Genomic DNA, 24,403 nt, shown 5'->3' with positions numbered 1-24,403 from the left:
AAAGCCAGGTGCCATCAGCACATAAATAGCAACGCAAGTGACTGGTTTTCAAAAGGGTGCGGGAGGAGGTCTACCTTACAGTGGACACGGAGACAGAGAATCGAAAAACCAGAATTTAAGCCTCAGTCACCAAGAAGCAGCCAGCGTTCTGCCTTGAACCCCACACACCCCAGGGTAGAAATCCAGTGAGAGGAAGCGCATTTCATGAGAATGAACCACCAAGTCCTCACAGACTGATCCAAATTTCCCAGCTGCACATCTCTGAGTCCTTCCCCCACCCCTCCCGCCCCTCCCAACCCCAGGCCCAGGTCCCAGCCCGGTGCCCTCCTCTGCGCCTCGCCTTGGGGCTCTGAAACTTAGAAGGATGTTAAGACTACAAAGGGTGTGCACGCTATTTGGTCCAGCTGCCCACTTGACGGAGAAGGGGGCTCTCAGGCCCAGAATGGCAGAGCTGAGATTAAAATCAGCCGACGGTTTGTCCACACAGCACCTCCTTCCCCAGTCCTCCTGGGCAGCAAACACAAGGGGTCTGGCCACAGGGCAATTTCAAAATTCCCCAGAGCGTGCCAGAGGGAGGAGGGAGGGAGCTGCACAGTGGGTGAGAAGTCACCTGCTCTGCGTCCCAGTAAACCCTGCCCACTGCCCCGGGGCTCTAAAGCACTGAAGAGATTATGGTCCATCTCAACCTCCAGTTCGAAATGCAAAATAAAAACATCACTAAGCCATAAAAAAGTATAAGGAAGTCCAATGAAATCCTGATTTTTATTTCCCATGGTGATTACTCTGCAGATATTACTTTTTGTAATATCAAAGTATTTCCTTCCCCTCCCCCAGCCCTTCGAGTCTGTACCCTGCTTGACTGGTCCCACTAGAGTGCATTTGGCTTGCCAGCTGGGTCAATGAGTGAGCGGGCCAAGAGCAGCTGTGGCAATTCGCCTTTCATGGGGACCTTCCATGAAACGTGGAGTCTTGGGACCTTTCAGGCTGGACGCATGGCAGAGCAGACGTGTGAGGCAGCCACTTCTGCGCACCCAGGGTTCCTTGAAGCAACGGGGCTAATCCAGACCCACCCAGCTCCTGTTCCACAGCCCGCTGGCTCCTACCCTACCCGGGAGGCCCTACTGCACCCAGAAGGCCGGGCTTCCCGTTCCTTCGGCCCCAGAGGCAGCTGCGAGAATCTGGGGGAGCCTTTCCCCTCGGAGTCGCAGCCTCAGCTATAACAAGAGGACTCACCATACCCTTCATCTGCGCTCAGAGCTGGGGTACAAATCGGAGTGGGCAGCAACGGGCCGTGCCCATCTTACCCACGGTCGTAACCCCAGCCTGGCCGGGTCCCTGCCACGTGGCTGGTGGACAATAGACGCAGACAGGGGATGGGGTTCCCAGGCATCATCCCGCTTTAGGATTACAAAGCTTCTGTTCCCAGTGGGTTAAATGACTTGCCCAAGGCCCACCCGCGCTTATTCAAAATAAGAGGGCAGAGAAGATGAGGACAACCAGTTGAAGGTCTACTGGTGTGTGCCAGGCACTGTGCTTGCATTTTTCATTCAAGCCTCACCAAAGCGTTACAAGGGAGGTCTCAGAACCCTTGTCCACAAGGGAAGAAATGCGCACAGAGAAGTTACCTGTCAAAGGCCACCCAGCTGGCAAGTGGCAGCTAGGACTCCAACTTGAACACATCTGGACCCCAAATCCGCCTTCATGGCGCTCACACTGGGCTGCTTGGAGAAAAACCCTTCACGGACCCCAGATGGATCCCCTGTTTCTGAGACAACTCTTCCTCGGACTTGTCCCAGATTAGGAGCGCTGTTCTTTTGTGTAAAAGAACTGAGACAGGCCAAATATTTACCATCCCGCGCAGAGCCGCAAACTGGCCTGACAGCAGAATCGACTCCATTGCAGGAGTGAAGGCCAAGCTGTCGCTACAGAAAGTGGGGGACAGAATCCTGACCGTTGCTGAGGGTTCAGACAGCTCAGCTTTGGGCAGAGGAACTGAAGGAGACCTGGGGAGGCAGCTCAGAGGCCGTTCCCCACAACTGCCACCAGAGAAACCCTGGAGGGATTTCTAAGTAGCAGAATTTCCTGAGTTGCTAGGACTTCGGGGTGGAGGGGAGAGGGTCGGCTTCTCCCAGTGCTCCTTTGTCAATGCAAGCATGCTGAACAAAAATTGATCTCTAATCTTTCACAGGTTGGGATATTATTTTTCTAAAAAAAAGAAAAGAAAAAAAGCGAAATGGGCAAGGTTAATTATTCACCAGGTTGCAATTTACTTAAGAGTTAAGGGAATGCACGTTTCCTCCCAGTAGGTAGGACCATGAGTCCAGCTGGATTTCACAAGTCTTCCGTGGGTCTCCCTGGGGGTCTGGCTAAAATCCTACCCTCCCACCAGCTTCCCACCTTGCATTTAGCTGCTTTCTAAAGATGGCTCCAGGGCAAACAAGTCTGCCGCGGTCAAGCCACTTCCAGCGCGAAGCTCCTAGGTACCCAGCTTAGAGGGATGGATTGGGGTTGGGGTGGGGGTGGGGGTGGGGGTGGGGGTGGGGGGGCGGGAGGAGGCATCTGCTTCAGGAACTATGAGAATTCAAAAGGGGCGGCGAAATCAAAAAGCTCGCAGCTAAAACACAATTCCTAAATACCACAGCCTAAATCAGCTGCTGGAGGCCAGGCCAGCCCACAGCATAGCTGACTCGATTACATCCTGCAAAGGAAAAACCTAACCTTTCACTCCCACCCCCACCCAAAGAAACGAAGCCCCGAGGCATTTCCTAAAAATCCTTAAAACCCTGGGCAGCCCCTGAGAACCGGGCACAGCCTGAGGGAAAACTGCCGGCTACCTGGGAAAGGCCAGGGGAGGCCTGGGGCGCTGCCCGGCTCCTTTTCCCTTATTCCCAGTGATTTCTGCCCTTCGTCCCCGTGCGTGTCCCCTCCAGGATGGTTGCAATGCTTTTCCGCATCTCACTGCTCCAGACCAGTCCTGCGGATGTTTTATGACCATGCAATATTCTGGAGATTTCCACTTCATTTAATTTAAGGTACTGATCTGCAGGGCCGGGAGAGGCATGGGTTCAAAGGGAGATCTCTGTTTTCCCAACCTGACTCAGTACTCTGAACGGAGCGTTTTCCTTAATTAGGGCAAAGCCTCCAGCTGAAACTCCCACCAGTCCACTCAGAGACGATTATGCCTCAAAACTGATCAAGATGCCTGTACATTTAGATACTTGGCCAAATAAACACTTCTCTCCCACAATTCTGACGTCTGCACAGTCCACTGGTTAGAGCCAGCAGGACAAAGCTCACACGGAAAAAATGCCGGCCAACGGCAGTTTGGGGTTTTGCCCACTCCTGGGCTCACGGGCCCAACCCTGCCTCGGTGATCCCATAGCCCATGGGGCTCCCCTCTGTTCACGCCCCCTCATGGCCACCAAAACAGGGACACAGATGTGGTAGGTACCCTGTGAGGTCTATCTCTACACGGACCCACAGAAGTTGGAGAAACCTCTAGAAGAAGCTTCCACAACTTCGAGAGGTGGGCCAACCTGGCTGGGCTGGTTTCTCCCTCTCCCTCCTCCCTGCTTCTAGAAAGCTCTCCTGTTTTCCAAAGCCAGGAAGAAGGGGGCCCAAAGTGCCCTACTTTGTCAACTGGTCCTTCGCACGGTTCAGGTCACCTCACTGCCAAGACAGCCAAAACACAATACAAATGAACAAAAAAAGTTCCAACGCCAGGCAGACCGGAGGTTTCAGGGGTTAGTGTGGGGTTTTTCTTTTGCAGGAAGAAGGTAGAAGCAAAGTTACTGAATAAATGGTTTAAGAAGGGAATCTCAGCATAAAACATTAAGGGGACTCAGGGTGGGTCAGCATTATGCTGCAAATGTCAGGGAACAAAAGGCTAGCCATTAGGAACACACCCACAAAGATGCATCTTTAAAGAAATGGTGGGGCGCAGGGAGAGGGGCAAAACCTCCACATCTCGGCCCATACTCCCAGGGACAACTCTAGACCTCGGGCGGTCCTCACCACCCCCAAGCTCAAGGCTGCGGCTCCGGAGCACGCAGCAGGGCAGGGCCTGGTAGACGAATAGGCTCCGCCGATTAGGAAGAGGGGCTCCGTCTCTCCCTTCCCTCCAGGTCGGCCCCGGCGGGGATCCGGCTCCACCGGGAGAAACAAGAACCGCACACAGTGACCAACTCGAATTTCCGAGTGCGTTCCCATTGCTCCTGCCAAGCCCAGGGATCCCTCGAACCTCCGCACAGAGTTCGCGGCGAGCGTGCCTTGCCACCCCACCTCTCCAGTGTGGACCCCGAGAGGTGCGGCCCGGCCGGGCTCCCTGACCCGCCTGGGCGCCGAGCTCTCGTCCGCCCGGGAGAAAACGGTGAAGGGCGAGGAGGAGCCGTCGGTCCCGGGGGCCGAGAACTGGGACTTTGTAGGCCAGTTGAACCGACACCCTCATCTCGCCCGCAAAGACCCAGCTCTCAGCTCCCGCGCGTCTCGGATTCGGGCTGCGCCCCCGACGGGCTTCCTGGGACTGGATCCGGCTGCCCGCTTTCCAGGCGCTCTGCTCGCCCGAGATTCTGGGTTTTCCCCAAGCGGCGTCCCCCAAAGGCGGCATCCTGCTCGCCCGACCTCGACCCGAGGGCTCCGAGACCAGCCCCCGAAGGGTTACACGACACCTAGCGCGCGGCGGCGTCCGGGCCGCCGGGGTGCAGGCCGAGACACTGAGCTGGGGTGGGGGAGGCACAGGAACCTAGCCTTCCCCCCATCCTCCACCCCCGGTCGAGCGCAAGAGTTACACGCCGAGAAACTTCGCCGCGATCCCACGCCGCGCCCGAGAGGCCCAACTCCGCGCCGCCTGGGTTACCTGCGCTCAGATCCGCCGGGCGCAGGGCCGGCCGGGCCGCTCGCACCGCAGGCCTCGCCCTCCCGCGCCGCCGAGCCCGCGCCCCGGCCGGGGGTCGCGGGGAGCAGCCGCCAGCCGAACCAGGCGCCCCGACGTCCCGGGCGCCCCGCGTGCGCCGGGCCGGGGGCCGGGGCCTCGCTCAACCCACCCGGGACCTGGGGGCCGCTGCCGTCACCTCCCCGAGGAGCGCGGACCGGGCGCCGCGTGGAGAGGAGTGAGGCGGCGAGACCCCTCGAAAGTTAGGGGAGTTCCTCCCGCTCGCGGCGCAGCCCGAGCTGGCTCCACGTGCTGGTGACACATCAGGAAGGCTGCGCGCCCCACGGCTCCCAGCGGGCGGACGCGGCCAGCGCCCGCCCGCACCGCCTCCCGGAGCCGGGCGGACGCGCCCCGCCCCGGCCCGCCCTCCGCCCGCCCCTCGGCGCCCCCGCCCCCGCCCCCGCCCCGGGCCGCGGAGCCCTCTCCAGCCTGCAGCACCCGCGGGAGGACAGCCGGGCGCGGTGGGGGCCGCACCGGCGCCCCTTTCCCTGGCCGTCCGAGCTGCCCTGGGGATTGAATCCGGCCGCGGGCTGCCGGACTCGACAGTCTCAAGTACCTTCCTCCCAGTCACGCAGCCCTTCCCGCCCCCGAGCTCCAGTAATTTTCCCTTTTCCTCCTCTGACCGGTCGGAGCCGCAGCCAGCGCTTCCTCCCGCGAAGGCCGGCGCCGAGAGCCCCCTGCTGGCCGCTCTGCTCCCGGGCCGCGTCGCCGGCCCGGCGGAGCGCGCCTGCGGCCGGCCTCAACCTCCCCACCTGGAACCTGGGGACGGCCAGGCCCTTCTCGTTGGCAAACCAACGAGAAAATAAATGTAAGGCGCCAAGCGGAGGGCCGTGCAGCACGCTTTTTGAAATGTTAATTTTGTGTTTTCCTCTCCCCGCTTCCAGTTGTCTGCTTACCCACTTCTCTCTTCCTGGCTGCGCTTTCTGAAAACCCGAGTTCCTTTAGGGGGACTGTAGGGAGGAAGGATGGTACAGAAAAGCTTCGAGGCCGAGGGAGAACTCTCCCAAGATTGGAGAGGGATCCGAGTTCGGTGGAATCCCCTCTGGTGGGGACCTGGTGCCTCACTCTCTCTCTCTCTGGAGACGCCGGGACGGGGGGAGTAACCACATGCCTCATCTTGAGACGAGTCTGGGGCATCCATAGGCCAGGATCCCCATCCTCAAGATGGCCAGGACTCCAGGGACCATGGCAGAGGGAGGGATGGGTAAATGCAAATAATGACTGAGACGGAGTTGCCCTGCCTCTCTTAGGATGGAGCCTTGGAGTCAGGTTTAATTTAAATAATGAGACATACCTGCTTGTGGCCACGCATAGGTATTGGCTATGTTCCTGTCTTCTGTTTCCTGGCCTCACCAATGCAAATCGTGCCTTAAGACTTCACTGTGGTGAGGGCTGAGTGGTTTATCTGTTCAGTTTGCCAGCTGGCCCCCACACCCCACATGGCGACCCCAGGGCAGGGCAGACAGATGTGCAGGAGCAGGTGCTCCCAGGAGAGCAGCTCTGGGAGGGATGGAGGGCAGATGGCAGCCAGGCACTGCAGAGGTGCCCAGCGCTGGGGCAGGGCGGGCCTCTGGCCCCAAGCCTCTGTAATCCCCATTTTGTGGGAGCCCAGGATTAGAAGGGAAGAAAGAGGAAGATGCCCTGACATTGCTGGTGATGCTGCCGGTGCTGGCAGGGGTCTGGGGTTCGTGCTCTGCTTTCTCTTCCCCTTTTATTGCTGTCTCTAAATCTGACAAACCCTTTGGATCTCTGAGACTTGAGGAGCCTGGAGGAGCCGGTGTCCTGGGGGGATGAAAGTGCAGGGATGTAATGGGTTTACCCCAGCGCTGATCTCAGAGAAGCCCGCAGAAGATTAAGATTTGCTCCCTGAGCTTGAAATCTCCCTGCTACCCCCTGACCACATCAAAGGACATGGCCGTAGGGGGCACCTAATCCCATCAATGGAATCAAAGCTGGACAAGAAAGGAAATCTGCAAACTTGGTGCAGCGTCAGGACACAGCTCACAAGAGAAAAGATAGATACACCAGGGCTCTGGCCTCCTCCACCTGGGTTACATCCCAGGAAAGGTCCCGAGCCAGTCCACAAGCAGACAGGGCCTGTTCTTTGCTTCTTGAGGTGGCCGCTGTGGGAAGGTCAACCACAAGAATTCAGAAAACTGGGCAGTGGGGCTGGGCCTGCCTCCGGGGCAGAACGGGACCCTGAAAGGGTTGGGACTCCTCTGTGTCTCACAGTTCTGTTAGCTCCCAGCTTTCAGAAAATGCTTTCACAAAGATGCACCTTACCACCCGTGTTCCCAAAGCGTGGTGCGCATATGTGAGATGGTTTTAGGCTAAAAATATGTAATATATATTTTTTAAAATAAATCTCAAGAATATTGTGGTTACGATGAGGTTAAAATGAGCTAACTCAAAGACCAGTATTTAGTAAATAATAGCACAAGTGGTATTCTGCTATGGCAAAAGTGATGGCAGTGGCCTGCAAATTACTAATTAGAAAAACACTCTTTAGGATCATCTTTAGAGAAACACTGCCTTAAGAACGGTGGTTTTCAAACATTCAGTCATGCCCCATGGTAGGAAATTTATCTATATATGTATGTAAAATGTTTTATGAAACAATTCTTATACACGCAAATATATTTGATGTAATCCTATTCTGTTCCATGAAAAAGAAATGCTGCTTGCAAGCTATTAAATTTATTTCATGATCCACTCATGGGTTACCTCCTGCAGTTTGAAAAACCCTGCCTTAGAGAACATCAACATGTGATGATGATGATGAAGATGATGGTAGCTCTCAGTTAGTGAGAAATTTTTCAGTGCCAAGACCCTATGCAAAGAGCTTCTCCTTACACTCTCACAATGACCCTAGGTCAGAGGTATTATTATTGCCTACATTCTACATGTGTAATTACTTGCCAGGGTCACTTGGCCAGTAAGTGCAGGCCGAGAGCAGTCCCTCTCCACTCTGGTCTAGTGCACTTCCCACCAGCTCACTCCGAGTAAATATCTCAGAAAGGCCCAGTCTCCAGGGCATTCACACCACGTTTGCCCTCCCCACAATGTAGTCCATCCCTCCAAGTCCGCCCTATGGCTCCCGCCCTGTTTCCCCCCATCCACAAATGACCTACAGGAGTCAGGCTCCTTAACAAGCTGACCTCAGAGCCCCTGAGATGGGGGTGGGGTGTGTGGTGTGACAAGGACAATCTAAATGTCCGGGCCTGCCTGCTGCACACATCCATCTCTGTGTCTGGGAGGGATCGACCTGCCTTGGGGACAAAATCCCATAGATCGGGAGACACTGACCTTTCTCTCTGGCTCCCCTCACTCTAGATTCTTCCCTAGGCCTTCCCTGGCTACTCCAGCTGAAACTGCAGCCTCTTTTTCCATCACTTCTTATCCCCAACCCAGCATTTTTCTCCTTCCGTAGCCCTCATCCCATCTAAGATGCCACATCTTTTACTCATTTGCATAGGGCCTGTCTCCCTGCTGCTGATCTTTGCCTCCGACTCCCAGGATGTAAGCTCCACAGGGGTAGGACTTTTTGTTTCTTTTGTACACTACTGTATCCCCGTACACATAGTGCAGTCTCAGCAAGTACGTGCTGAATGCCTTTCAGTCCTGCATACGCTGCCCTGAGAGCTCCGTTTTTGCCGTTACTGGATGGGCTTGGCTGCCCCCACCCCTCCCCCATCCAAGGCCCCCCCACCCCCAGGGCTGAGCCACATACACAGAGGCACAGACACACTCTAACACCTGTTGATTTCACCCTTTTCCTCTCAGAGGATGACCACGTTCCCCCGCAAGGCAGGAGGGCCACATTCACCGCGGCCTCCAATGCGCAAACCGTGCAAGGTACTTAATATCAACCCCATGTTACAGTCCTGATTCTCTGCTAATAACGAACACGTGCCATCTCTCTAGCAAGGCATCAAGTGGTGTGACATGGCAGGGCAGGAATGAGAACCCCGATTTTACTGATACGGAAACTGGGCTTGGGGAGATGAAATGATTTACCCAAGGTCACTCCGTACCGAGCTCTTTGCCCTCAACTTCCTCCTCCGGACCATCCAGCCTATCAGATGCCATGATTGTGCATCTTCTACAGTCACGGTTGTGCTGGGCTCTTTTCAGCTTCCTGCCATCAGTCAGAAAGAGCTCGGACAGAAGACACGGGGATCCTGGTGACCAGAGGGAGAGAAGGACTGCAAATAAAATCATTTTGTATGTGAATATGGAATTCACGGGGCTGATTTTCTCAGCAGATTTTGCTCAGGTGGCAAGTTATATGGCTTTTGTTTCTCTCGGCCCAGATGGCTTGGACAGAAGGAGAGCCCCAGAGCTCAGGGGAAAGACAGGTTTTGCCATGAAATCTTTACAGCAGAAAAGCCACTACTGGGATCACTGACTCTGTCAACATCCGAGCCCATTTCACCTCCTCACTCCTGTGCAAACTCTGATAAGTTCTCTGCCTGGGGCCTCCGTTTGTCATTGGCAAAACTGGGATGGGATTTTCTCTGTGATTTCTCCCAGCTTCTCCTCTCTTGAGAAGACAGGACACAACCTTTGCCTGCAAGAAGCAGCAGGGGGGTAAAGTCCCCAGAAAGGAGTCGATTCTTTCCAGGTGTAATGGTATTTCCGCAAGGCCAAGGCAGCGCTTCGAGCTGGATTCAGTTTTCCTGCCTGATGCAGGGTGGGGAGAAGGCAGGTGGTCACTCTGAATGTGACCCAGGGAGTGAGGCTGAGAGGGCGATGGGAAAATCCTGGAAAGTAAGGACACAAAGGAGCCCTGCTGGCTCAGAGTGCCAGCCCTCTCACTCGGGGTTCTCAGAAAGGCTTTCTCTGGGCAGGGTAAGTGCCTGGAAGATGGGAGAGCCCTTGGTTCAGAAGATCTAGGAGTCTGTCTCCTGGGGAATCCAACTGGTGATAGGGAGTTTCTGTGTCCCTCCCTTGTCTCCACAGCCTGAGTACTGGGGTGAAGCCTAGTGATTTTGTTCACTATGTGCTTTTTCTATTGATCAGGGGTGAATATTGGACAAGAGAAGTACCTGCTTGCCCCATGGGCTGGCAAAGAGATGGGCCATCTCCTGGGTACATGTCAGGTTATAATCAAAGATGACTTTTCCAAGCAGATTTGTGCTCATCCTGCAGAAGAGCTTAACCTATGTCATAAAGGTAGTGCTTTCTGGATGATCTTGAACAAATCACTTCCCTTCTCTTTGCCTGTCTCTGTAGCTGTACAATGAGAGGGTTGGGTGGTTGCTTTCATTCCTATCAGACCATGATTCCAAACTGGCAACTTTTGTCCCAAAGTATAGGGTTGGACCTTTAGTGTTTGCTTATAAAAGCATCGACAGACAGTATTTGTTTCTTAATTTGAAATTTCATTTTATGTGCAAGGTCAGAGGGGTTGGCAGCTGGGGGTGGGGGTGGGGTTTAGGGAGGAGAAAAGCATCCCTGCCTGCTTAGTTGCAACCTAGATCATGATATTTGAGTGTCAACGATGATTGAATGAGGGCAGAAGTAGCCAAGATTGTTTGTGGTGCTCTGGCAAATTCCTGTTCATGCTCCAGAGCCCAGGTATGACGTCACCTCCTCTGGGAAGACCTCCGCAACCCTTTAAACAGGGTCCTCTCTTGTAACAGGGCTCTGTCTCTGTACCAGATGCTGGAAACACAGACACAAGCAAGGCACTGTCCCAGTCCTGAGGGGCCTCCCACCTATGGTGTGAAACACACAGAGGGGTCCCAGACAATAAGCTGTGACTCATTACCTGGGGGAATCAGAGGTTTCTCAGAGAAGGTGATACCTGAGTCTTGCCAAAGGGATGGAATCTGACTCTGATCCAGTGTCTGGATCTAGCTGCTAATTTGCAGGGAATACCGAGGACAGAAGAAATGGAACTGCACTAAGAGTCTGCAGTCAGCAAAGTCTAGACTACGGGAAACTCTCCAGGTCAAATGGGCCAGGTTCCTCAACAGACAGACTGCAAGGAAATAAAAGGGAAGGAAGAGGATCCTAGTGACTGGGAAAAAAAAAAAAAAAAAAAAGCTTAAAAGACATATCAGTTTTTAAAATGGGCAAAGTTAAACTATAGGGTATAAAGATGTACAAGGTGATAAGTTAAAATGCAAGGAAGTGATTACTATAAAAGTAAGGAGGACGGTTGCCTCTGGCTGTAGGGGGTTGTGATTGCGAGGGGGGCACATGAAAGAGGTTTCTGGGTGTCTGGCAAAGTTCTCTGACCTGGGTGGTGTTCTACTTATAAGTCATTAAGACATTCACTTGATTTGTGTGGTTTCTGAAATTGTGTTTTATTGTACAATAAAAGATTTAAAAATAGATATCTCCAGGCTGGAATATTGGACTAAAACTGACGGCACAAGGCAAAATATATACGGTTGCCAAATTCTGCTTTTAAGTCACATAATATTTGCTCGCAGGAAAGAAGCGGCCTGACCTAAAGTAGTTTGTATTTTTAAAAATATCCTGGAGGTTTTTAGCTGCCCACAAATGACTGTGCCTGCATACGTGGCTCTCCAAATGCGGTCCCAGAGGCCCTGTGTTTGTCCTAGACTCTCTGGGGGGAGCCACTGTGGGGAGGTCCAAGCAAGGGGAAACTGATGGGGGGGAGGGGCTTCGTAGCTCTGGTCCTGCCCATCAGGGAGGACTGGCTGTAACTCTGGATGGGGGAACCAGGGCCATATAGTCTCACCGCCAGGGTGCCATGACCAAGTCCCACTGTGAAAGGGGATACTATGATTCACTACTTTGGCAGCCCCAAGAGAGACTGGGCGTGGCGCTAGCTCGAGGCAGCCCCACCCCCACCCCCCAGTTCTCCAAGGGCCAAGCTCTGAGGTAGAAGCTTTGAATTTCAAGCCACAAGGCATTTAGGAAACATCTCTTTCAAGTCTCGAATTTTGCAGCTAAGGAAGTTGAAGTCCGGGGTATGTGATTTAACAAGGGTCATGCAATAAACTCAACACAGGTGTCCCCTTCTGCTTCTGCCCTCCCCCTTCAAGCCAATGACCTACCTCCAGTCTCACAGAGCTGAGTATAGATACCTGTGGGCCTACAAGGTAACTGCTAGGCCTCTCGGCTCCCATGCTCACCTTGGTGCTTGTATCTGACCCACCTGCACTTCCATCTCCTCTCACCAACCTTGACTTGGGATCCATACTTGACCCCTGCCTCTGGGGGCCCATGTTTCCCCCAACATCTGTATGTTGACCTCTTCTGTACCTTGACCCTCTTTTATTGACTTTGGCTTGGCTCATCCACCCCCCTCTGGTGGGGTGGAATTCTCTGCTCCAGCAGCTGCAGGAAACCCAGTGTCCAGCCTCTGAGTTCCTTCTCATCAGGAATCCAAACTAAGGGACAGGATTCAAGGCCATATCCAGTAGCTCAGGACCTTTCCCCTTCCTATCCCTGAATGTCTGGAATCTGAATGTCTGGAAAATCGATTTGCATTTAGGAACAATTCCATGATGACACTGGTACCCTAGCTCAGCATTCCCTTCAAAAGCTAAGTGTATCTCTTCCATTTATTGGAATCTTAGCCAAAAAGATCAATATATTTCCCTGCTTCCTGAGCCCCATATCCTGTCTTCTATGATCCTGCCCCCAAAGAGACTCTGCTGACATTCAATCCACCTGAAGCTCCACGTGGTCAACTGTGCAGCGGGACCTACAGAAAGGTGTGTTTTTGGGTCACGTTAACAGGAGTATGAGATATAGAATGAGGGAGGTGAAGTAACATTAATAAGACTACACCTGGAGTAGTACGTGTCACTTCAGTCCTGAGTGTCACAATTGAAAAAGGGGACAGATAGACCAGAGCATATCAGGAATGAGAGGCACTAAACATCATATCATATTAAATTGGTCTATTTATCCTAGAAATGACTTGGGGAGTATCATAACTGGCTAGGGGCCAGATTCAAAGGATCACACAGGCAGGCGCCAGACTTAAAGGGTCAGTTCACAAGGGCTGGGAAAGGAAAAGGCACCCGCCAGCTGAACGATGTGGTTGGCTTCCTAGACAAGAAGGCAGACAGCGAGCACCACGTGGAGAACTCACCTTTCAAGCAAAACCCAGAAACCAGAAAACACTGCTCCAGAAACTCAAACGCCCGTTCTGGAAATTTCTCCCACCCTCGAGACGCGCAAAACCAGTGAGACCGGACCTCTACCTCCACCCTACCCGCCGCCGGCAACACCAATGCCTAGCGCGGGCCTTAGTGTCACCACAGGTAACACAAGGATCCCAGGCCAGCCCCGCCCTGCCCAGTGCGGCTGGGTGAATGGAGGTTCGGGGAGAGGAGACGCAGGGCGGCCAGCGAAGAGCGACATAGCTGGTGCCCGCGAACCCTGGTGCCCTGGCTCGGCCTGCGTTGGTGACCGCGGAGCCGAGGAATGCGGGTGGACGGGGAAGGGTGGGACTGGAAGACGCCTGAACACAATATGAAAAGTAAAAATATGCCACATCGCAGAGGAAAGAGGCGATACACATGGGAACACTGAAGCCCCCACTATCGACCCCAACCTCAAGAACCAGGCACGGACGGGGTTCGAACCCGCGATCTTCGGTTTACGAGACCGACGCCTTACCACTTGGCCACCGCGCCTGACAGCCGAGGAAGCGGTGGAAGCTCTCAGTGGAGGGGAGGCGGCGCAGGCGCGGGAGGGGCGGTGCCTCACCTCCGGCCCCGCCCCCTGCCCAGCCGCCCTGCCCTCCAGACCCGCCGTCCGGGACCTAGCTCTCGGAGGCGCTGGGCCCCTCTCTGCGTGAGGGCCAGGCGCCCGCGTCCTGCCCTCGGCGGGATCCGAACTCGCGGCGCCCGTCGGCCCCGCCCCGCCCCGCCTCTAGCGTCCCCAGGGGCACGGCGCCTGCGGAGAGGCCCGAGGGGCATTCGAAAGGAGCGGCGGCGGGCGGAGAACCCAGGTTGGGAGAAACCACGACCGACGCCTGTGACGGAGCTGAAGCGGAGACGGCGGCGGCGAGCGAGCCAGGGTAGAGCGTCCCCGCTGGCGTCTCCGCCGGCTCGGAGCGCCGCCGTGTGACCTTGGCCGGGTCATTTCCATCCGGTCGGCAGGATACTGGGGCAGCGCGCTGGAGCTCGGGCCGAGTCCACGGGGAACCGAGGGGGCAAGAAGGGCGGTACAGGCAGGAACGGGACTGGCCCTCGGAGAAAGATGCAGGGAGCCGGGAGGGATGGGCGCCACGCTGCAGGGGCGAAGGGAAGTGAGCGCGCCTGGCTGATCCCTCAGGGGCGGCCGTCTGTGTAAGAAAAACCTTCCTCGGTTGCTCTCACTACCCTCTTGCCCTTCAGCCTCTGGCACGGGCGTCGGGCCTGGAGACTCCAAGTAAACATCTGTTTGTGGCCTTGCCCAGGAGGGTCAGATGTGGGCGCACAAGAGATGCCCCCAGGGATGTTCTGGGGACAGTGCTAGAGTGACCAGCTGGAGGCGACCTGAATGGAGGAGTCTCTTAGTCTGGCCATACCACGTAACAGTAGGACACTCTTAGAAGGAATGATCTAGATTCAAAGGAATGATTATCAGCATAGAAGGGGCACAAAAGCGCATGTGATTTTAAGATGTAGAACAATACATTCCATTTACTAAAGCAAAGGGAAAGACACACAAAGTAGATAAAAGTAAAAACATTAGAAAAATAGAAAGGGGGAGACTGGAGATAGGAACCAAAGGGGAGTTTACTGGTAATGTTTTGTTTCTATTCTGTGAAAGAGGCAAAAAGCTGAGAGGTTGGGGATACGAGTGTTTATTACGATACTGTAGGTTTTGTATTTTCTTTAAATTAAAAAGAAAGGAAGGGAATTCCTTGGCCGTCCAGAGGTCAGGACTCCGCACTTCCACTGCAGTTAGGCACGGGTTCGATCCCTGGTCGGGGACATAAGATCCCGCTTGGCCGCGAGAGGCGGCCAAAATAAGTTTTAAAAAAATTTTTTTTTAAGAAAGGAAACGAAACTAGGCCCCTCTGTCCTTGTTTGGCCTGTGGCCATAGCGTCTGTTCCAGGAGGGGTGAGTGGGGGTGAGTGGGGATGGGTGGGGAAGGGGAGGCCCCCCCCCCACCGTCCCAGGGCAGGGCGTGGCCAACTGCCAGCCTCCCTCAGGCCCCAGCCCTCCTGTACACAGGCGTCGGGGGTGGGGACACAAACGAGACCAATCCCTCCATTGCCGACCCTGCCACCTCCACTGCCCAAGTCATCCTTGCTTATTTGTAGAAATTTTTTAAAAGTATAGTTGGTGGAGATTTGGGGAAAGTCAGGAAAGCTATAAAAATCACTGTCAACCATTTTGAAATGTACAATAGTGTTAACTACAGGCCCATGGCTGTGTAACAATCTCTGCAACTTTTTCATCTTGCAAAAGGGAAACTCTGTACCCACGGAGCAGCAACTCCCCTTTCCCTCCTCTCCCAGCCCCTGGCTACCACCGTTCTGCTGTTTGTAAGAATTTGACTACTCAGGGTACCTCATATAAGTGTCTTTCATTTTTGTGACTGGCTTATTTCAGTGAGCATAAGGTCAAGGTTCATCCGTGTTCATCTACATATGACATGATTTCCTTTCTTAAGGCTCAATATTCCATTGTATGTTTCTTTATCCATTCATCTGTCATTGGACATTTAGTTTACTTCCACCTCTTAGCTATTGTGAATCATGTTGCAATGAATATGGGGGTGCAAATATCTCGTGATCCTGTATTCAGTTCTTTTGGATATATACACAGAAGTGGGAACACTGGATCATATGGTAATTCCATTTTTAATTTTTTGAGGTACCTCCCAACTGTTTTCCATAGTGACTACACCATTTTACAATCCCACCGTCTGTGCACAAGGGTTCAGATTTCTCCACATCAGTGCCAATACTTGTTTTGTTTTTATAGTGGCCATCCTAATAGGTGTGAGGTTGTGTAATTTCATTGTGCTTGGATTTGTATTTCCCTGATTAGTGATGTTGAGCATATTTTCATATACTTGTTGGCCATTTGTTTTTCTTTGAAGAAATGTCTATTTAAGTTTTTTGCTAATTATTAAATCAGGTTATTGGGTTTTTGTTTGCTTGGGTTTTTTTAGTTTTAGGAGTTCTTTATGTATCCTGGATGTTAACCTCTTATCGCATATATAGTTTGCAAGTATTTTCTCCCATTCCTTAGTTGGATTTTTCACTCTGTTGATTGTTTCCTTTACTGTGCAGAAGTTTTCCGTTTGATGTAGTTCCATTTGTCTATTTTTGCCTTCGTTGCCTTTTTTTTTTTTGGTGTCCTCTTCAAGCAATCAATCATTGCCAAATCGAATGTCCTGAAGCCTTCCCCCTGTTTTTTCCTCTAAGAGTTATATCAACTCAGGTCTTATGTTTAGGTCTTTAGTCCATTTTGACTTAATTTTTGTATGTGGTGTAAAGTAAGCATCCAACTCCATTATTTTGCATGTGGATATGCAGCTTTCCCAGCACCATTTGTTGGAGACAGGAAAGTTTTTAAAAGCATAAAAAGGAGAATTCAAAGGACCCGTAGTCTTACCACCAGAGAGAAGCACAATTATGCCTGCATTCTTGTATGTATAAAACACACTAATTCATTTTTTCCGAGATACATGGGTTGGTTTTTTTTTTTTTTCTCACATTTTAACAAATTAGAAATCAATATGACAACTGGTTATAGTTGGAGTTTTACAACAGGCAATTTTTTTACTGGCACGTAAGTTTTTTAAATCAATGCATTTGATGAAATGGAGTATATATATATATATATATATAATACAGTTAGGAGAGTCAGACTCATATTTTCACATTCGTATATTTCATGGTGTCCTCATTTTTCTCACCATTGTAAGATGAGCATGTCCCACGTCTTTAAAAGTGGATCATTTCATGGATTGTAACAGGAGTACAACTCTGGTACAGGATGTTGATAGCAGGAGAACCTGTGCGTCGGGGGTGGGAGGGGTAATATGGTAACTGTGCTTTCCACTCAGTTTTGCTATGGACCTAAAACTGCTCTAAAAAATAAAGTTTTTTTTTTTTAATACCTTTAAAAAACACTAAAAAAAAAAAAAGGTAATTCGTTTTTTGTTTTAAACTTTGGGTTTATTTATTTATTTATGGCTGTGTTGGGTCTTCGTTTCTGTGCGAGGGCTTTCTCTAGTTGTGGCAAGTGGGGGCCACTCTTCATCGCGGTGCCCGGGCCTCTCATTATCGCGGCCTCTCTTGTTGCAGAGCACAGGCTCCAGATGCGCAGGCTCAGTAATTGTGGCTCACGGGCCTAGTTGCTCCACGGCATGTGGGATCTTCCCAGACCAGGGCTCGAACCCATGTCCCCTGTATTGGCAGGCAGATTCTCAACCACTGCGCCACCAGGGAAGCCCAAGAGGTAATTCTTGAATCCTCTACTCTGACTCCTGTGCTGTGAGTCACAGCCAACCCTGGGCTGCACTGGGGCTGCTTCTTGGTGGGGGTCCCTGTGGGTCTGGCCCAGGAGCCTGATTTTGTCCTTCTTCCAGCAGTGAGCAGCCGTAAGAGCATGGTCTAACTTCTGTTTCCTAAACTCACATGTACCATTTTTAATATAGAGCTTTTGCCTTGAGAAAGATGCTTTGAAACTTGACCAAAAGGTGAGAGCTGGTTCCAGAAGCTCCTAGCTGACAATCAGGCCATACCTACTTCCATGCAGTGCAGTGATAAGATCATCCCGTCATTCAACAAATCCTCAGTGAGCACCTACTAGGTGCTAGAATCTTTTCTCAGTGCTGGGGCTATAGCAGTAAACTAAGCGTCACAGATCCCTGCCCTCATGGAGCTTCTATTCTTAAATAAGCAAAACATATAGTATATCAGATGGTGATAAGTACTAGGGAGAAAAATAAAGCAGAGAAGAAGGATGGGAAGTTCTGCAGGTAGGATGGAGGGTGGTAACTTTAAACAGAGAGATATAGTAGATTAAAAGCAGTCACAAATTCTTTGCTGCTTTTCCCACCCAAAGGTAGAGTCTATTCCCCATCTTTGGGTATGGGCTGCCCGTCTGGCTTGCCTTGACCAATAGAATGTGGGCCAAGTGATGGTGTATAATAAGTTCTAAAGCTTAGGTCTCAAGAGACCTTGTAGCTTCTGCCTTTGCTATCTCAGAAGCCTGTCCTAAGACCGCTGTGTAAGAAAGGCAGTCCAGCTATTGGAGGATGAGAGGCCGTGAGGCATCTCGCAGCCAAAAGCCAGCACCACCTATCAGACACGTCAGCCTGGCCACCTCAGACCTCCCAGCCCCGCTGACCCTTCAGCTGAGGGCAGCTATATGAGCAAACCCAGGCACACCCTGCAGAGGAGCTGCCAGCCTACCCACAAAATGGGGAAAATAATAAATTGTTCTCGTGGTAGGGTTTTGAGGGTAGTTTGTTACTTAGCAATAATAGTTCCTAGATATAGGAGGTTACATACAACTAACACACTTTCTGTTTCTAGGTTTGTGGGCTGGTGGTTATTTGCATGGAGTAATCGAAACTTTTGTGATGCTGGATGAATGAGGCAGGGGCCATGCCCAGTGGCCCCTCAGAGGTTATTTAATCTCAATTTCCTCATCCACAAAATGGGAGTTTGTTCGCTATCAGCCACAGCCCTGCATTAATTAAAAATTGAACCACCTTCTTCACTATTCACTGCTGAAGTGAGCAGGGGTGTGAAATGCCGCTCGACCCTTTTTCCGTAGGTGCGTGCGGTAGCAACCTGAAACTTTCCCTTTCGTCAAGTTTCACAGTCCCTTTGCCAGCACGAAGGCTCTAAATTAAGGCTGCTGTTAGTAGGAGAAAAAAGTCAACACAGGTTGAAACGTTTTTGGAGAGTGTATGGCCACGTGTGTAGACATTTAAATTAAGGCTGCTTTTCATACTTGGGGTTAACGCGGTTTGATTTTTTTTTCTCTTTCTTCCCCTTCTCAGTGTTTAGTCGGTTACCTTTTCCCAACTCCTCCACCCGTTGGTAGAGCCTTCCCTCATAGCAAAATACTTACAGGTGGCTGTAATTTAAAGGGTCGGGGCAGGCTCACAGGTGGATCACAGGCTAAATAAGTGGGGGAGGGATAAATTGGATGATTGGGATTGACACATACATACCCCTATATATAAAATATCTATAGATAACTAGTAAGGACCTACTGTATAGCACAGGGAACTCTACTCAATACTCTGTAATGGCCTATATGGGAAAAGCTAAAAAAAGATATAGGTATATGTATAACAGATTCACTTCGCTGTACACCTGAAACGAACACAACATTGTAAATCTTTTTTTTTTTTATTTTTCTTGGGGTATAAATCAGGCCTCCTCAGAAGGCCCCAAACAAGGCAGGAGCCTTATTGAGCACCAGCGCTAAGCAGCTACAGCCCTTGGGACCCTTCCTTTCCCTGAACACGATCCTGCTGTGACGGACAGTTAGGAATGTCTCCATGCGGGCTCCCGGACAGTAAGAGATCTACTTGGTTGAGATCAGAGCACTGATGGACCAAGTCATTCCCCAAGATGGGTCCTGTTTGGGTGGATTTCTTTTGGGAAAGATGGTCTCCTGAAAAGCAGCCTGGTAGGGCCGAAACCACTGAAGACTTGCTATCTCATGCACCTATTGCTGTGTGACCAGCTACCTCAAAATGTAGAGAGAGGTATGCAGAGAGATGTGAGGTGGGGCTTCTTTGTGCCCACCTTCACCTCACAAAATGGAAACATCTGAGGGCTCTCTAGTGGGACAGCTTGGACTACACCCTCTCCTAGTCTCCTTCCTGCCTTGACAGCCTCCGGAGTTGACGTTTACAGCATCCCCTCCCCCACCCCCCAGCACCACCACAATTGCAGGCCGAAGCACTGAGGGTCTGGCCTGACGCTGCCGGAGACCCGAAGAGTCCAGCTTTTGGTCTGGGGGTTGCCTGCTGGACTGGATAACTGAGAAGTCCACGTGGAGACAGAGGGGGCCAGTTGGGCTAGAACGCAGGGGATGAGGGTCTCACAGGCTCCCCTGGGCTTAGTGACACCAAACGGAATCTGGAAAGTGGGCCCAAACTTCAGCGCCTTTGCCCTCTGGGTTTGGGCCTCTCAGGAGCTCCAGCAATTTTTTTTTCTTTTTTGTTAAACCCAGAGGCCACATCAGTTCATGGAGCCCAAATCAGAACCCAGTAGCAAAGTCAGAGCTTGGAGAGAAAGTCACGGCCAAACCAGGGATGGCAGGAGAATGAGGGGAACTTCCTGCAACCCCAACTCAGCCACCTGGTGAGTTCCAGAAGGACTGGCTTGAAGCTGGCTCCGGGCTTCCTGGGCCCTAGAGCCCACAACCTTGCCCCAGCGGGCTTGGGGCACCACTGACCCCTCAGCCCACATTGAGCTGTAGCCTGACCAACCAGGCAGACCCGTGGTGAAACCACCATCCTTCCTGGGCCTCTGCTCCTGCCCCCATCAGTGCAAACAGGCCGCACAAGTTCCACCTGTGGGCTCTTGCTCCTAAAGAGCCCACGGCCCCACGCCAAGCACTCAGAACACTGCAGGGCGCACGGTGAGCCCTAAAGACACGCCAGCTACACGAACCACCTAGTTGTTGCATCTTGTGGGCCAAACACCACATTAGGCACAGGGATTAGGGAGGGGAGAGGGGCTGTAGGGGGAGGAGTGTTGCCAAATCCCACTTCTCCGCAGCTCAAAGGTCAGAGAGCAGCCAGATGGACTGACCGAACCCGACTCACCCCTCACCAAGGGCCCCCTGCTGACCACGGATCTCTGGACCCCACGGTTAGCAGGGCTGCACCTCCTCCCCCTGAGGATCCTGGGCCTGCAAGCGAGAGGCCGCGGGAACAGCTTTTTCCACCACTGGGCGTAGGTTAGTCATTTTCCGGAGATGGGTTGGCTGGGTGGACCTGCCCGGCAAGGCCATGAGAAGCCTAGCTCCCTTGCCCAAGTGAACACCCAAAGCTGGTGATTCCAACTCTCCGCCTCACGCAGCAAAAAACAAAACCAACCAGGTCTTACCTGAGTCCACGCTGCCTTCGTCTCGGCTCCTCTCTCGGCAGCCTACCTGGTCCTGCTGCCGCTCTCTGAAACTCAGCTCGGACCAGGCCGCCGCTGGCTTAAGATCCTTCAGTGGTTGCCCCGGCCCTGCCCCCTGCCCCCTGCCCTCTGCCCTCTGACCCGCTAGTTCTCCTAAGGCCTTTGCACCTGCTCTTTCTCTGTGTTTTTCCCAACCTCTCTCACCTGGCCATCTCCAGCTCCTCCTTCAGGCCTAGTTGAAATCTCCCAACTCCTAAAACAGTTTCAGCAGTGATTATGCACCCATGACTCTCAGCCCTGGCCACACACTGGCATCACTCGGGTGGGGGCGGGGAGCGTTTGGAAAAAACCCCAGCGTCTAGCCCCATCTGAATCCAAATCACTGTGCTGGGGCCCTACATCCACGTGGTTTAAAATTCCTCCAGGTGATTCAAATATGCAGCCAAGTTTGAGAACCTCCCTTTCTAGAAGCTGCTATGCCCTGAGGTTGGGGAGCAGGTTTGTTTTGCCGTCACAAACCCAGCACCTCACCCTACACTGAGCGTCTATCAGGTGCTGATGAAACGTTTGCTTAATGGATGATGAGATCCACCCTTGGCCCACCAGGCTCTGCAGGGCCTCAGCTGTCCCATCTCTCCAGCCCCACCTCTCCACTCACCTCCCGGCCACCGTACCCTGAAACGGCCGTGCTTTCTACAGACCTCCCCCACGTGTGATTCCCAGATCCTACAATTCTTCAGGGCTCTGCTGAAACAGCCCTTCCTCGGGGACGCTATCCCTGATGCCCACTGGCCTCAGTCCCCTTGCCCCCAGCTCCCATCCCACCCTGGTGCCCGGTAGATTAAGTCTGTTGGTTGAGTGATTTTTTTTTACACAGGAGTGATTTTGTATCCAGACATTTTTGACCCTCCAGGAGACTTTGTCCTGGGCCCAGATGACTCTAAAAGGGCCTAAATTTGAGGGCATGGTGAGTTGGTGGGATCCGACAATGGAACTTTTGCAGGAACCGTGACCTCTAAGCGGCGTAGGGACGTCGTCAGTTATAAAGAGGGTGAGAAAACGGTCTCCAAGACTGTGCAGGGGCCCCAGCCTGCACACACTGCAGGGCTTGCTCTCACCTCTCTCCAGAATAGTAAACTGAGTTGAATCGTGTCCCCTCCAAACGGCATGTTAAAGTCCTAAGCCCTGTACTTGTGAACGTAGCCTTATTTGGGAATAGGGTGATGGCAGTTGTGATCACGTTGAGGTCATACTAAAGTAGGGTGGCTCTAATCCAACGTCTGGTGTCCTTATAAGAAGAGCAAATTTTGGTCACAGAGATACCCAGACGGAAGATGGCCACGCGACAACAAAGGCAGAGCGATGCAGCCACAAGCCAAGGAGCACCAAGGATTGCTGTCAACCGTCAGCCAGGAGAGACGTGCAGCAGATCCTCCCTCAGAGATTGCAGAAGGCACTAACCTTGCTGACGCTTTGATCTCAGACTTCTGGCTTCCAGAACTGTGAATCAATTTCTGTTGTTTTAAGCACCACCCCACCCCCTCCCCCGATTTGTGGTACTTTTTTTTTTTTTTTTGGCCATGCCATACGGCACGTGGGAATCTTCCCTGACCAGGGATTGAACCCGTGCCCCTGCATTGGGAGCTCAGAGTCTTAACCACTGGACTGCCAGGGAAGTCCCCTGTGGTACATTTTTATAGCTGCCCTAGAAAACTAATTTAATAGAGGAGACGTTTCGATAAGGAGCCTTTGGGGGAAGATGAGTTTTGCCTCCCGAAATCCAGATTCTGATTCTGCAAGCACGCACTGGATCCCCATCTGGTGGCTTGACTCCATGGGTAGGAACTGTTACTTCCCTTGCTTTACGGACAAGGCAACCGAAACTCAGAAAATTTGCCTAGTCACACAGAAGGAAGTCATAGAATGGGGGTCTGATTTCAAGTGCAGGACTTTTTCCATGAACAGAGTTGGTGCTCAGAAATGGCCTAATTATTGTGAAACTGCAGATTGGAAGTTTAGTACTGGGGTTTTCTCAGTGACACCCCGTCCCCACCCTGGTTCCCGAGACCCCATTGCACTCTCCCCCGCTTCCTCAACAACGAGTTCAACTTTTCAGGACTTCAGATCTCAACACACACACCCCAAGGCAGGGTGCAAGGGGGCTACAGCTTCTGGAAAGGCCAGCAGTTGCTTCTGGATGGCTGGGGTAGGGAAGGCAGAACCAGTCTCAAAAAAAAGTAGTGGCAAACTAAGAAGGAAGCCATTTTTGAAACTGGGGTGCAGGGCCAGTGCTCAGGAACTGGAGACACCTGGCTGGCAGCAGAGGGGTCCTAGAAGGAGTGGGGAATAGGGTTGTCAGATAAAATACAGGACGCCCAGTTAAATCTGAATTTCAGATATACAATGAATAACTTTAGTACTGCTTGGGACATACTTACACTGAAAATTTATTTATCTGAAATTCGAATTTAACTGGGTATCCTGTATCTTGACTTGCAGAATCTGGCAACCCTACTTGGGAAGGGAAAGGGAAAGGCATGTTAGGAGGATGGAGAGAGTAAAGGTCCAGATCACAAAACGCCCAGTGTTGGAAGAGGACTTTGCTGCGAGCCCAGGAGGCCGTGTGAATCCAATGAATGGGGCACCATCTGCCCACTTGGGCAGACCTATAGCACCAGGGCCTGTGTGGGGAGGTAAGAGGGCCTGGTCCTGCCTGTCCTGAGGGCCTGGGCTAACAGGAAGGCAGACTCACCTCCAGAGAGGATGGGCCTGTGAACCCTGTTGACACCTGGAATTCCATAACCACCACCAGGGGCAGACAGGAGAGGGCAGGACCCTGGGGGTCTGGGCCACCAACCTGAGGCACCTCCAGTGCTCGGTGGTACCCATGCTGGCAGCTTGGTGTGCAACCAGGTTCAAGTGCAGGACCTGGGCCTGTGACCCAGGGGAGTCATGGGAGCGGACACGGCAGAAGATGGCATGGGGACCCCGTTAGTGACCAGAACAAGTTGAGAGCCCTGGGAGGCCCTTGCTGGGAAAGGGAACGTGGCTGCAGCGAGGACAGAGTTTTCAAACATCACAGCCCCGAGGGTGCCGTTATCAGGGCTTCTGGGATGCCCATCTCCTCTCCTAGGTGCTGTCCCTAGGACAGGCTCAAAAGAGGGTCTGCAGGGTGAGCCCCTGCCCCTGGAGGGGCACCAGCCACCCTGGTACACTGGATGAGGCCCACTCTTCCTGTGGGAGACCGACCCCAGGAGTTCTGGGACCAGGCCTCACCTCTTCCGCCCTCCCTCCCCTACCACAGAAACACTGTCAAGTCAGGCAAGAAGAGCAAAGTGTTTATTTACACCTGGGTCTGTACGTGAGCGTTCCCGAGGGAGCCTGCCTCTGAGAGCCCGCTCCTTCTTGGCAGACAGCTCGGGACCCCGGGACG

General features: G+C 52.6%; 1 protein-coding gene and 1 non-coding gene across 2 annotated transcripts in view; both read right to left on the bottom strand.

Annotated features, from left to right (window-relative positions):
- Positions 1–24,403, bottom strand: part of RAB11FIP4 (RAB11 family interacting protein 4) — a 156,737-nt gene that overhangs the window by 10,616 nt on the left and 121,718 nt on the right. The gene's annotated exons all lie outside the window — the stretch shown is intronic.
- TRNAT-CGU (transfer RNA threonine (anticodon CGU)) lies at positions 13,486–13,557 on the bottom strand. The gene has a single exon. It is a non-coding gene; the product is annotated as a tRNA-Thr (tRNA).

This window comes from Balaenoptera acutorostrata, chromosome 20, assembly GCF_949987535.1.
Source record: "Balaenoptera acutorostrata chromosome 20, mBalAcu1.1, whole genome shotgun sequence".
In the NCBI taxonomy this organism is placed as follows: domain Eukaryota; kingdom Metazoa; phylum Chordata; class Mammalia; order Artiodactyla; family Balaenopteridae; genus Balaenoptera; species Balaenoptera acutorostrata.
The sequence above is the reverse complement of the archived record's forward strand: the minus strand, read 5'-3'. Positions and strand labels throughout refer to the sequence as shown.